General features: G+C 40.0%; 1 protein-coding gene across 2 annotated transcripts in view; it reads left to right on the forward strand.

Annotated features, from left to right (window-relative positions):
• LOC108970137 (putative uncharacterized protein YIL169C) overlaps positions 1–15,489 on the forward strand; it is a 91,591-nt gene that overhangs the window by 39,162 nt on the left and 36,940 nt on the right. For both annotated transcript variants that reach the window (XM_018935299.1, XM_018935300.1), the window contains exon 2: positions 2,888–2,914. The gene's annotated coding sequence lies outside the window, so the exon portion shown is untranslated. The remainder of the gene's footprint in view (positions 1–2,887; positions 2,915–15,489) is intronic.

Raw genomic sequence — 15,489 nt, forward strand, 5'->3', positions numbered from 1 at the left:
GTTGAAGTTCACGCAAGTAAAGAAAATTATGTGAGCGCCATTCTCTTGAGAGTGGCCAGAAACGTTTATTTTACATATGGTTCAAGCAGCTGACGACATCCGGTCTTAGACCAAGTACTATCTGGGTAACCAAAAAGCTTTCGTTTGAAGGCGAGCTGAAGTGAGGAGGCGAAAAATCCCTCACTATAGTTGTTCGCTGGGTTTGCGACCCGCCACGTAAAAAAATATTTAACATTTACACGTAATTCTCTGTGGGTGCTTTTATATTTCCTACAACCTCTTCTTCATATTACAGTTGTATTCTCCTTCACATACCCCATTCTTCCTTTTTTTAAATTACTTACGGTTCATAGTATTAAGACTGTAACTGTATGTATGTATATGTACATAAGTATGTAACTATTGTTGCTATTGCTTCATGCTTTTATTTGCCGCTCGGCTCTCAAAGCATTTGCGGTTAGTCATTTAGTCTTCTTTCTTGCGTTGCCTTTATTTCGTTGACCAATTGAGATTATTGAAGTTTATCTTTTCTTTTGAATTTGCCTTGAATGTTGCTGTAGTTGGAGCCTTAGACTTGGAGAGCGGAAAGCTTTCACATCGAAAAAGTTTAGATATATGTATTGGCTATGGAAGTATATACATTTCTATGGAATTTTATTTTCAATAAAATCGGAAATACCATTATACTATGTTTAAGTATCACTGTGATATTTCGAGACAACTCGAGCTCCTCATCTGCAATCGAGAATACCATGCTCGGAAAGAGAATGAGAGTCAAATATGATTATAACAGTGCCTCTGTAAATGGATGTATTCTGTTGATTCTTGTGGTCAAGTGTCGCAGTCTTGTAAGGCACCTTTTGAAAATCTGGAACCCGGAACTCTACAACATTTAAAGTCTTTCCATTTGCCTCATATTAGAAGCGGCTGGAGGGTTCTGCGTAATTCAAGACAGTTATTCAATATTCGTGTTTGTAATCAATAATATTTCTCTGTCTTTTCCACAAATGCTGATAGCTAGCGATTTGAGGAACTTGTTACGGAGCTGTTCGTAATTGTGTTTGTCATCCAGCTGAAGTCTGTCAAACGTGATACCCAATAATTTGGGGTTATTGATTGACGTCGACTAAGAATTGGGGAAATGTCTTTATCCACAATATCCTCAATAATAAATAGTATCTGCTTACCACATCACTTTAGGTAGAGTGTCATCCGCCCCGGCTTCCATCGAGGGTGAGTTGAGAACCACACTCTCGAAGCCATAATTTATAGTCCACTGTGCGTCGCTAAACGGAGCGAAAGACTCTATATATTTTTGGTATATATCGCTTGTCGATATATCTACTTTAACCTCTCCTGTCTAATAATCCTCCAGTCGGGGGTGAGTGGAGGATTGCAATAACTGAAAATCTCTATATTCGGCGGTGGAGCGTTCGGCTGGATGACAGGCAAGAGTTTGAGAACGCATCTAAACAAAATCTGATAGAATTAATTGAAATTAAGAGTATCATTATAGAGTTAAAAATAAAAAAAACCAAATGGACCAGTAATACCTTCGATTTAATTTGATAGCAGATTTGAATACAGGTTCATGTTTCGTTACAATTCTTCTACTCGAAATTTGATTGTAGTTACTATCTAGTGTTAACTGTTTAAACCGTGAAATATTTGCCTCGCGTGTGATCCTTTCTATTCACCAACACACATGTACTTAGGTGGCTACGTAGTATCTCGGCACTTACAGACTTAATTTTCATGTTTCACTCGCTTTTGTAATTCCAGACATACGAACATATCAAATCCAACACAGAATCACTCCTGCCAGCAGGTGCTACTTCAGGCCGAGTAAGCAATTGAAAAGTAAAGTCTTCTCTCGACGAACAAAGATCAAACGCTAGAAGTTTTACATCATTCCCATCCTGCTATATGGTGCGGAGGGATGGACAATGACTTCAGCTAATGAGTCCGCCTTAAGAGTGTCCGGGAGAAAAGATTTACCGAAGGTTTGTGATCCGGATGAAAGATAACACTCGAGCTTTGAAGTTTTCAATTCAGTACCCACCGGCGGAAGCAGAGAAAGACTTCCACTTTGTTCGAAACCCCATCTGAGACGGACATGCCTGCACTTGATATCTCGAATAAGCGCCAAATAGCGAAAATAAAAAACGACTGGCGCTAGAACGCATTAGTAGTGTCTACGCCAGTAAAGAAGAAGAAGGAAACGTTTGAGATTCTCTAGAATTGTATATGAACGTATAAATGATCACCTTGACGAGCTGACACGATTTAATCATGTCTGTGATATGAACTAGTACCACAGTTCTTAAATTCTGCACATGTCCTTTTCTCCTCACAGGGTTGCTCATTTGCTGGAACCGCCGATATCGAAACAATAGAGCATATAGCCGTCGTACGAACTGAACGATCAAATGCGTGTCCTTGTATGGAAACATTTTTGATTTGACGAGATATCTTTACGAAATTGAGAATGGAGTATTGTCCAAGGCAACACTTCCATTTCCGAGTAATTTTTTAAGATCGGATCACTAAATCACTCACATAGCTGTCAAACAAAGTGAGCGATAAAAAATCAAGTTTTTGTGAGAAGACTTGCACCTGTGGAGGGTATCACGCTTCGGTGCTAGTAAAGCCGTAATTTTTTCTCTTTTTTTTATTGCTTTTGCTTTCACAAATTTCTGTCGAATGTTATTTAAGCAGAAGTGCGCCTGCATTAATGGACCACAACAAATATTATAGGTTTTTTAATGTGGCAAATTTCGTTTAATTTTCGGTAGTGTTTTTGTGGTAGCTTTAAACTGCAGAGCTCTTCACATTTCTTTGCTTCAATATTTTAATGTTACCTTCATCTTTTCTTTTATCTTTGCAGGCTATTTCACGTCATTACTTTTTAACGGTACGTAGCTGAAATTTATTTATGTTTTATATCCTGAAAAAGTGAGTGAGTGAATGTAACACTATGAGCAAATATTTGCGGGGTCTCGGGAAGCGCAGCAGCGAAAAGTGGTCTTAAAGTGGAGCACAGCTAACTAAGGCTGAGAAAGACCGGCTGTGGGAATATCTGTGCATGTGTGTGTGTTACTGCATTTTCTATACGAACTCAAGAAAGCAAGAGCGAAAGGAAGCGAGTGCAGGAGACAGAGAGCGCATAGCCGTAATGAATGTGTATGTGTGTGTGAAATGTGTGAAAACTAGTTTATGACAACATTACAGCTCAACGCTGGCGAATAAATGCGCTATTTATGCGAACAGCTAAAGTACCAGTGGTAGCAAAACAGCAACAAATCAACGAAGAAGACACACGAGTATGTGCGAGTATGTGTCGTTTTGCCGCAAACAATAATAACAACAACATACGCGCAAGTGGAAGCAACACAGAATCTCATGCAAACCACTTGAAGAAGCGCTTGCAACACACCTCAGCGCCACGTTCGACGCAGCGCCAAAGCAAAGCAACTGCAGAGGACGTTTCTTTGTGGCGCGCAGAGTTGCATGGCAAGTTTTATTATTTTTCTTTGCTGGCATTGAAGTTGCTGCTGCAGTTGACTCACTCGCCAAGTGGTGGCTGCGATCTTGCCACCATTGCTTGCACTCGCCTCGACTATTGCAAATATATATATGTATACGTACATATGTATGTATGTAGATATTTTTAAATCCACTTAGATACACGCGTGCTCCGTGGCGCATGCAGTCCACTTGGAGTCGCCACGGCCGGGCTTACTGCCTGCGCACATTCCCAACTAAATGCCTCTTCTTGGTTGCGCTAAGCTCACCGCCGTCGCTTCTGAGGTGTGTAATTCCCATTGCATGCCTGGTGTCGTTTACTTACCGGCATTTATTTATTTCTTGCCTTGCCCACTCCGCCCTATGCCTTAGCATTGTTGCTATTATTGCTTTTATTTATGTTTTGTTGATGAAGCTGACAAAATGCGTAGTTATTCTGCATGCCGCAGCGTCATTACAGAAAGTATTTACCATAACATTTGCCGGTTTAGCTGTTTGAGCTGATTCGCAAAGAATCTACGCATAAGCGCGGTAAAATTTGAAGATACCAATTTGTTTGGCAATAACCTCGGTGAGGTCTTGGAAATCTCATTGCTTTGCAGTTCATAAGACGATAAAACTCACTTTTGCCAACATTTTTTCCAGTCCTCGAAACAGTCTTCGATCTTACTTTTTTAAAGAAAAAACCCAGTAACTTCAAATTTAATGGGGAATGATTATTATTATTCGAAGGAAAATTTTTTGACTTTAATTTTTTAAAGAATATCTTTTTCAAATCAAATGTTGGCCACGGCTGCGACTCAGATATCCATCCTTTAAGTCAAATTTTCGTTTAAAAGAAATATGGGCCGATGATTCCACCGGCCGACAAACCACACCAAACCCTTGCATTTACTGGATGAAATGGCAGCTCAAGCTTGAAGCTGGCAAGCTTCAAATTGCTCTTCTCAGAAATGCGGGAATTTTGTTTGTTTCCATACCCATTTAGTCAGAAATGGGCTTCATCGCTGAATAAAAATTTTATTGGAAAACCTTGAAACTTTTCAAGAATCCATAGTACGAAAGAAAGGCGCTTGAGAGGTCAAGATGGCTGATGGTGTTGTTCAGACGTATGTCTGAGGAAATGCCAAACAATACTGAACAAAAATAACATGACCGCTTATTATGACTCACTCGTGATTGTCAAAAAAAGTTTATTGATCTACTTGGATCACCCGTTATGACCCTGCATTGACTTTTTGAGTTTTCTGATTACTCAACCGTATTCTACTGAGAGCGCTCTGCATCGGTGCTGTGTCAGAATGAGCAATGTTTTGCCTATAAGGCGGGTGGGGCAAAGCTTCCCAGCCGCTGTTTTCTAAATACGTCTAGCAACATAAGGCTGAGAGTTGCCATAACAAAAAATATTTGCCTCTTAACTAGTCGCGACCTTCGGGTATTTTTCGGCAAAGTTTCCACCCCAATTTTATGAGCGGTTGTCGGTAGAGTTCCTCATTAATGGATTTACCCTGTTTAAGAAAGCCATAATACAGCACGCCCTGCTGATGCCACCAAATACAGAGCACTATTTTGGCGTCATTTCCGATTTTGTTGTTATGTTTGAGCGGTAGAAAACAAGCAGGAATACTGCCGAGCTGACAGTCATTGACCGGATGAAAATACGGGTCGATTCTGCTTAGGTAGATCTGAATGTGCTGGAAACGGTCCACACTTGGCGAACGTGATGGAGCGACTGCAGACAACCGTAGACAAAATACGACGCATTTTGCGGAGTGATTGTGGTCTCGGTCGTCTTGCTGTTCGCAACAATATCTTGGCTTGTTTGTGACCTTTGCCATTTATGGAGCCGCTGTATGGTAAGAAGCAGCCGCGACAGTCTTGGAGCCCCAAACGCTTTCCATACAGCGTTGTATGCTGCTTCCCTGTATCTCAACGGATGATATGAAGATTCTGTTAGGTGCATCCCCTCTTGTCCTGATTGTCATAAAGCGTGCTGTCGCGTTCAGGTTAAGGAGTTATTGAGTGTGTCCTTGTTGTTAAATGACTGTAATTCTTATGATGTTGTGGAGAGGGAGGGGCTTCTACATGACCGGGTCAGGTGTAGGTGGCAATACTGTTGGGACATTAGTCCTAACGGCCGAGTGACTTATGAGTACATTCGGGACGTTGGGTTTGTTGACGATAACCCAGACTTTAGATTTTGTCTAAGTCAGTATTTTCTGTTTATGGGACATGAGTCCCGTCTGCATGCACTTTTGCATCAGAGGCACCTATCTGATAGATCGGTTTGTTTTTGTGGGGCGGGGGTAGGGGACTGGGTGCGTATGTATACGTAATTGCAGAATGCCCGATATACTCGGATATTAGAAATCTGGGTGGTATGGGGATTAGCTGGACTCATGGACGTTTAGATGTTAGCGAGTCAACTCGGCGAAGTAAAAAGTCGAACATAAAAATTGTATGGACTTTTCGAACCACCATTGTCACTCACATTCTCGAAATTCTTCGTTATATTGTTTTTCATGCCTTGCGTTCATTTTAGGTGTTATTATAACGTTATAAAGAATGTAGAATAATAATTCGTAGAAACGACTGTCCCGCTAGAGAGTAACAAGGCAAATATTAATAATTACAAGCAAGCAATAAAATAATAACAGCTCAACTAAAATGAAATATACCCGCATATAATCGAGGAAGTTCACCAGCGCTGGGCATAAACATTCACCAAACATTCTAAGAAGAAGCGCGAAGGAATCTCATATACAAACCTACATAGCATTTACTTACCACATAATACTTTCCTCGCGCTACTTCAGCCTCGCACTTCCACCGTTTGGCACTTGCTGTCGTGAGTTGTGCAAATAACTGTATACAAAGTGTGCATAGGACTACAAGCAATAACACCGACTGTCTAACAGTACTAATGCCATGAAATGTGACGAAATTAATAACTTCCTTAATTGCCGTCGACAACGCCAATACCTCTTAACTCACCTCATGGTCGTCATTTTACAAGCCGCACAATGATTGAGTTGAGCATTTACCAAACATCATAGTTCGTTGCGGTTCTCGCACAACTGACAAACTCTAACATCGCGTTATACTACGGACACACGAACACTTTTGCCGTACAAAAGTAACGCCTCGGGCCCTCGCCACTGTAAAGAAATGGAAAAAATAGTGTACATACAAGCTTACTTAGTTGTTCATACGAGTATGTACTTGAGCAGTGAATTGAACTCACCGCCCATATTCTTTTATAAGCTGCGACCAAATGTTTACTACGTAAAGCGCAGTCTCCTTTAATGCCCAGTTTAGATAGTTTACGCTTAAAATAGCAACATTTTCTTGCTTAATCTTGAATGTACATATCTTTCAAAATATTTTCAGCAAATTTTCATGTTTATGCAACTAATTTCGGAGATTTGAGTTTATTTGCAAGAATTGTTTGGTAAGTCGTAGTTTTTGTTAAAAATCTAAGTTTTTGCTACCGTTCATCATCTATTGCAACAATACATTTCTGTGGCTTTTAAGTTCATCGCTCGACTTACCTTCAAACGGCGCAAGAAACACGTGTCCAACGTGAGCATAGCCTCTTATGCTAACTGCCAATATTGCGGCATGGAACTGGAGACTCCAGAACACCTGATTCTAAATTGCCCAGTAATTTGTAGCAGCAGGCTGAAGGCGCTTAGATTCGTTTACGTGGACAGTGTGACATCACCTCCATCGCACCCAGCAAGCCCCTGAAATTGTAAACGTATGTGATATAGAAGTAGGCACAATAGACCATAAGTCGATGTCCAATATTAATTTCTATATACTTACAAAGTGCGTTCCTTAGTAAACAGGACTTTTTGAATCTATATGTCGGCTAGTGCGTTAGAATCTACTATATGGAAGTGAAGTTAATACATTTTAAGTGTCAGTATGTGTGTATTATCAATGCGAAAATGAGCTGCGAACAAAGTTTCAACATTAAATTATGTTCTAAAATTGGTAAAACTTTTACCGAAACGTTTCAATTGATGAAACAAGTTTATGGTGATGATTGTCTATCCCGTAGCAGAGTGCACGAGTGGTTTCAATGTTTTCAAAGTGGTCGTGAGGACATAAATGACGATCAACATGCCAATCAAAATCCGTGATCATCGGAAATTCCACCGAAACTGTGCGTGTATTTATCATCATCAAAAAACATAATTGAAATTCATGGAAATGGAATTGAACATCTAAAGAACATCGATTTATCGCATTTTGATCGATCATTTGGGATTACGAAAGGTGTGTGCACGGTTGTTCCGCACAAACTGACTGACGACCAAAAATTGCTCAGAATCCAACATTCGAAGGACGATTATTTGACCAAAAATCACATTTTAACCATTGATCACTCCCCGTATTCACCTGTTATGGCACCGTGCGACTTCTTCCTTTTCGGAGAAATGCATTTGCCCATGAAAGGAAAGCGTTATGCAGACGTAGAGGCCATTCAAAAGGCTTGAACCGGCATACCGGTGGCCATACCGGCCAACGAGCTAAAACACTCGTTCGACATGCTTTTGGACAGTGCAAAAAGCTGCATTGAAGCAGAAGGAGACTATTTTGAATAAAATAAATTGATTTTACCGAAAAAACCATTTGTTCTGCTTTTTTTTTTTTAAGTTCTGTTCACTTTGGAACGCACCTTGTATCTACCTTCAGAAGGTGTAACAGGCTTTATTTTGTGTTTAGATTTCGTACCTTCCTCTCAGTAAAAGTTTCGTGTTCTTTTATAGCACTCATCACAAGAGAACCAGGATATCGGTAATGTGAAAAGCGAATACAAATCCAATAAGACAACTTATTCTGCTTCTTTTGACGTTTAGCCGACCCCCGAGCATTCAAACCAAGAAACGTCGAGAGCGTTCATCGATCCGCGTCAGCATGTAGGATCGCGAAAGTTCACAACAACCTTGTCAGTTTATACCATTTTGAATACAGCTCCAAAATTATAGCCGGTAGGTGTATCATACTCAGAGAATCTCGCTTTGGCTTTATATCAGATCTGTGATTTTGATCATTAAGTCGCATAACCAAATTCTGGCCCGCTTTTTCTCCGCCCCATACCTGCTAGAGAGTTATGAGTGTGGGTAGATGCCGATGAAGTAGAGGGTCAGCGGGTCTCCTTACGGATGGCTCAAAGGTTAGTAGGAGGGTATATTGTGAGGAAGTTGTTGTCATTAAGGTAGCGGTAAATTTATTGCCTCTGAGTGTAACCTCCTTTAAAGCAATGACTATTCAATTTGAGAGCAGGGCCTTGGGTTCACTAATTGCTGCGTTCAGGGCTGGTTAAAGAATGCCTACTCTACATATTTGTCAACGGCATCGAGACACGTTGTATGGCAGCCACTCCACAGTGGAATCGGAACCAGTAATGGCAACCTAGCCCTACTATAGGTGAAATGGGAACAGGTAAGTGCTCCCTCCTCCTCATATTTTCTACTACTGGATAGCTGGGCTTAGCAGGAGCTTGGCCAACGCTGGGTTACCATATTGTAATCCCCACTCAGACCAAAAGGGAGAGGGGTATCAGATAAGTCAGATGGGTTAGTGAGGCACGCACGGAGGTGGCCAGTATCATGCGGAGATTGCATGCAGGACATGTATTAAATATAACGAAGTCCATTCTGGATAAGTAGGAGTTTAAGCTGCTACAGTATCCTCCATAACGGAACTGCGCAAGCCATTCTCGTTTCTCGTGGCAACTCGAGGTTTTCATCTGCAATGGGTGGTAGTTTGACTCCAAACTGACTTATAAGATCGAACACAATCGCTCTATTTGTACGGCTTCACAAAGGATAACAAGGTGGTCCTAGTGAGATTTCCAGATCATATATGTAACCCAACCTAACAGTTAATTGTTAATAAAAATCTGGCACCAGTTATTCGTGTTTTTGTAAGTAAGTTTCACTTAAATCTATCGATCACGTTTCAAGTTACAGTGGTCCACAGTTTAGAAAACGAAGTTTTCCACGAAAGTTCCAGTGCGCCCGAGAACCTTTCGCGAATGATCGAATAACTAAAAAAGTATTTGAGAATTTTCTACAAATCTTCAAAGAGTATTACTAAATATTATACTTTCGGAAACACACAAAAACAAAAATGTATTTTTTGAAAATTCTGACTGGTTTTAACCCCTTAAAGCTCTTTCCCAAACTTATTTATAGACTCCGAAATGAGGTATAAAGACAATAATTATATTTTTATGGCTTTCAACAAAATAAAAGGTGTCGTTAAAAGTAATCTTATTCACATCGAGGAAAACATGTTTTCCAATTCCGATGAATGAACACCGATCAGAAAAATAAATCCAAATTAAAAATAGAAATGGTGTTAAGTTTTTGAAGAATTTGCATTCTACTGAAAGAAAAATCCTTTTAGTTTGTTTTTCCTCAATCAAAAAAACACTCACTTCAAATTGAGATCTCTGCATTTCGTCGCGCATTTTTTGCTCGCTTTTGAATTTAAATCAGCCATTCTGAATTTGACATGAGTTCTGCTGTGCCGCCACGAACAGGGGTGTCGATTTTGGTTGCCGTTGCCGCCGCCTTTGCCGCTGATGTTGCACTTGCAACGCCTCATTTACATTTTGTCACACATTTTGTTGCATCTGTTGCAAGTTACAGTGCTTTAACACATTCCAACGCATACATAAACACACACACGCACAGCCAAATAAACACGTGCAACAGAACACACACGGCAAGAAATTGCTAAGGCTTAAAAAAGAATTAATAACATTCACACTTGGCACGCACAAGTCGGCACGCAACAACAACAACACCAACGCTCGACGTAAAAACGGCTGCATGAAAGGAGGGGGAAGAGGAAGCGTTGCCGCATGAGTTACAACAATGAAACAGTTAAAAGGCCACAAAAGGTGGACTGAGAAGCAGAAAAAAATCCAACAATTTGCTCGCTGTGCGTGCTTGTTTATGCGCTCTTTCACATGCATACCTGGTACATACATATTTGTATTCATATTTGCCTTTCTAACGGCTCCGCATTCAAACGACCATAGCAGGCTACGACCTTCCTCAGAAACGTTCATCCACAGCGTCTCTTCCAACAACTCATTGCTGGAGGGTCGTTCCTCTTTCTGCTCGATGTTCGTGTTTTTCTAACGCAGCTTTATATTAGTTGTTGTTGTTTCATCTGTTTGCGTTTTTGTTGCTGTTATTGTCGTCTCATTTATTGCCAGCCAGCATTTATGTTGTTGCACTGTATCACCGCGCTGATCCCTCATGGGCTGTGAAATCATTAATACAGCCGCTGTTGATGATGATGGCATTCGTTGCTTGCTGTTGTAGTTGTATTTGTTTTTGGACAACATATTTCCCTTCCTTTCATTTTAATTTGTTGTTGTTATCTACCTTGCGTGTTCGGTGTAGATATGTACGTGTCGTTCCAATTTGCACCACTTTGCGATTTCCCAAATTGTAAGAAATCTGAGGAATGTGACAACCAACCAATGAGTTGGGGTGGCCGTAAGATCTTAAGAACCTCGTTTTGTCACTAATAAAAAGATCATATTTAAATATGTTCACATACCCGTATTACGAGAACCTGAATTATAGAAAAAATGGAATATGTTAGAATACCATACCTCGGAAAGCAATGTCAAATCTCTGAATCCATACGTGCTCTGAAGCGTTTTCTCATAAAATGTATGGGCCGTTCAGGATCGACCAAATAGTTTTTAGTATACTTCATTTGTCGGATAACACTAAGGTGCATACCTAGAACATGAGTACTCTATATATTTGAGAGTCGGAGAAAGTACCGAAGATAACTACAATGAAGGTAAGTAGGTTACGTTAAGGGGCGATCCTAACAGTGATCTCACTTAGACGACTTAGAACGACAGTCTATAATAGTACCTAAAACTCTTACATAATACATCATAAGATCCTCACAAATCGACAAAGCGCAATTTTATTAATGCGACTAATGTCAGTTTTGGATATGTCTGCTGGATCACCTTCTGTGTCCCAGTCAAGATGTTTCAACCGCAACAGCTGAACAATGGAGGATGTTCCCATCTCAGCCTCTTCTATACAAATTTTTCAACTGGCGACCGACAAGATTTGTAGTCTTACCACATTAATGCCTATCAGAGAATCCAGTGAGGATCCTTACTACTACGACAAGTCCAACTTTGCTAAGAGCAAGTAATTCAGTAGATCTCCTGCGCTTTACGCTAGACCAAAAGAAACTTGCAATAGCACAGACCTAAGCACATGTTAGGTCCATTGGTCCAGTGTTAGAACGCAGGAAGCAAATGAAGCTACCGATGTGAGCATTCTCTGGCTAGCTCATCGGGGCACCCAAACGAGTCAGAGGTTTAATTAGCTTGTTGCTATTATTAGTGAAGACAAACACTCCTTTTTTAGTTTGAGCGCACAGTTAGCGGGCTCAGTCCTAGCTCTGCTGTCGGAAGGTCTGCTCAAACAGAAGCTGAACTCAGAAGCAGTAAGTCTACATTTGTGGCACACACTTTTGCCTTAAAACACTATACTGGTCCCTTAGCCTAGAGCTCAGACTGACGGAGGGATCATTACAGAAAAGTTCCCATCCAACCTTCCTTCTAGCTTTGACCAATCCGTGAAAAGGCTCACTGCGCTTCTTCTCTAGTGATTCCTTCAAATCCACATATCCCTCGTCGGTATCCCTAAGCCTCAGAGCGCCCTTCGCAGCAATACACTTGTGGACAATGTCCACGGGTGTTATGTGTAACTTGGCATTAAGTGCGATTGTTGATTTGATTCGCAGTGTACCGGAGATGCCGATGAGAGCCACTCATTTAACTTGTAAATAAGGACTATTTTTACGAAGTGCGGTGAAGCATTTATGAGGGAATAAGAATAAACTGTTTTTAACTCGAAATCTACGTGGTTCACACTAAATCAAATCGAATCTTCCAAACACTTTCAAACGAGCAACGCAGGGTTCCAAAGTCATAAAATAACTGCTTACTGAGCGCCTTATATTGCCTACATACTACACAATCTACTCTCAAATAGCTCCGCAGTGAGCTCATGCGATGAATTTTGCTGGCACAACACATTCACCGCACAGCATTATGAAGAATAATTGGGTTCTATGAGATTGCCATTAACTACCTGACACGCTTCCGTAACACTTGCTCTAGGAATTACCGAATGTTTGCAACACCAACAGCCACAACATGAACAACTGCAGACGTCAAGGAAAAACGCAAAGCCGGCACATTTTCCGAAAATCAACAGAGCTCTTGGTGTTGGCAATGCAATGCAATGTGCTCGGTCGCTACGCGTACTCGCCTAATGCGACTGGCTGGCTGTTGGTTTGGCTGTCTGTCGGTTTTATGAAATCGTGTTTTTGTTTTGTTTCTCTGCTTTACTGCTTTACTCAGTTTTTTTCTTCATTTCACTGCGCTGTCATTTAGCCGATAGCGCTTGTTGTTGTGGCTGTGCCCTTCGCGCTGGCCCGGCACTTTGCCGTGTTCCTTTAATAGTTGCATTTGTTTGGTCGGGTCGCTTTAGTTTTGCTTTTGTTGTTTGCGGGCAAAAGTATCTTTTAGCACGCACACATAATTTAGGCGGCACCACTGACAATGACAACAACAACAACAAAATGATGATGGTGCCAACAACCACACACAGAAAACATCGGTAATAATAATAGCAACGATTTTGTAGTTTAGCGCCTCAAACATGTTCATTTCATTAAGTTCGTGTCTTTTGCTTTGTACGTTTATACCATGAACTTATGTTCAGTTTGTAACACCCAGAAGGTAACGTCGAAGACCCCATAAAATATAGTGCATACAGATGTGTTTAAATGATCAACGTGATCCGTCTGTTTCTATATGCGCGAACTAGTTCCTCAGTTTTTGAGATATCGTTTCCAAATTTCACACACTTTTCTTTTTCTCTCCAAGAAACTTCTAATTTTTCGAAACTGCAGCTATCTGACCACTATAGTWTGTAGGTTCCATATAAACTGAACAATCAGAATCAAGTTCTTGTATGGAAACTGTTTTATTTGGCGAGATATCTTCACGTTATCTTCTGGCACCAGCTAATGTCAAAGGCTACGCTACAATATCTTAACAAACTGTTCAAATCGTTCCAGATATTGTATGGAAACTTTTTTTTTTGTGAAGAGTATTCCAGCTGTGGTGCATCCCAAGTTAACGCTTTTTCTTTTTTCTATGCAATTGGTCTGTTTGTTTCTTCCACTGATTTTCAGTCCACTTACAACTCTCAATGCCTTTGCTTAGCACCAAACATTTTGATTCCTTAAAATTTTTGTTCTCAATCTATCTAAGTTTTCGCTTTTTTGTTGTAGTGTTTTATTTTTTCTTAAAATTTGTAAAAACTAATTTTATTGTTATCATTTTGCTGTTGCACTGACGTTGTTATTTTAAACCTCCTAAATTTGATTGTAAAATTTTTTCCCGTAGAAGTTCTGAATATAATATCATTCAAATGGTCTCCACGACTTCTTTTGCAAGAACGAATCCGATAAAACCAATTTTCGAGTACTTTTTCCGCTAAATCAAGTCGTATCCCATGAATAGCACTTTCAGCATTGGCTTCTAAAGCTTGAAGAGCGTATGATTCATTGCTGAAGACTAATGACTTCAAATAACCCCACAAGAAGTAGTCGAATGGTGTTAAATCACAACTTTCTTTCAGTGTCACAATTTTTTCAAATAATCAAATAATTGTTCGAATTTCTCGCAATAATTCAGTTGTTGCACCTGCTGTGTGGCACGTGGCGCAGTCTTGTTGGAACCGGATGTTGTCAAGATGAACTTCTTCTTCACTTACTCAAAAAACATACGTTCACGAATAATTTGTGGATTTTCTTCGCACCAGAATCGACAGTTTTGTTTATTTACCGCACCACTCAGCTGAAAGTAAGCCTCTTCGCAGAAGATTATTTTCTTAAAAAAAACAGTTTTCGCTTATAAGTTGTTCAAAGGCAAATTTACGACGTTTACGGTGATCCAATAGCTTCAGTTCTTGTATGAGTAAAATTGGAATATGGATACAAGCCCAAAATCTCAAAATCCGCCAGTTCCAATTATTGAGAATGGCTTTGAATCGACAAATTGCGGTCTTCAGCAACCCTTGCCTGAACGGCAGCAATATTTTAATTTTTTATCTGTTCTTTGCCTTATTGGCACGACCGTAAAACGACAAAGACTCACAAAAAGTTCAAATTAAACAAAATTATAATAAAATCAAATAAATTGTAAATGTTTCCATGATGAAGTTATAAACATTACTGACACTTAGAAATCATATCGTTCCTACTAGAAAACCCGATACATTCGCCCAATTTAATTATTACTTAGGTATATCTCCTTCACTAGCCAAAAAGTGAAGTATAAAGCTGGTAGGGAATGATCCAAACCAAACAGACTGTATAAATAAGTTCAAGAAGATATGTTGAGGCATATTCGAAATTTACCAGCAAAATGTATGGCACGAACCAATTAGGGAGCTCTTTGCGAGTAGAGTAAGCAAGTAGGCAATATAGTTTCCCACCCGCAGTTATTTTATGACTTTTGAACCAAGAGTTGCTCGAAATAATCTATACTAAAATATGAATTGCATGTCATATATGAAATGTAAAGTGGTTGAAATAGTATTAGAGACTCGATTTGATTAAGAGTGAATCAGTAGGCTTTGAGATAAAGCCAACTAAGATTTTTATTCTCGTTGACGGGTCTAGATTTGCTTATAGAGTTCTATTTTCTCAACGAAATTGTTACTGTCTCTATTAGCGCGGTGATAATGGAATAGCTGATATAGGTGGCTAGAGTGGAGATCTACTGCACTGCTTGCGTGTCAATATTCGTCTTACCACAGTTATACGAGTTCTCACTGGACATTATACAATAGCCATTCATATTCAGAAATACTGCCG

Source organism: Bactrocera latifrons, unplaced genomic scaffold (genome assembly GCF_001853355.1).
Source record: "Bactrocera latifrons isolate USDA-ARS-PBARC rearing strain unplaced genomic scaffold, ASM185335v1 scaffold_284, whole genome shotgun sequence".
NCBI lineage: Eukaryota > Metazoa > Arthropoda > Insecta > Diptera > Tephritidae > Bactrocera > Bactrocera latifrons.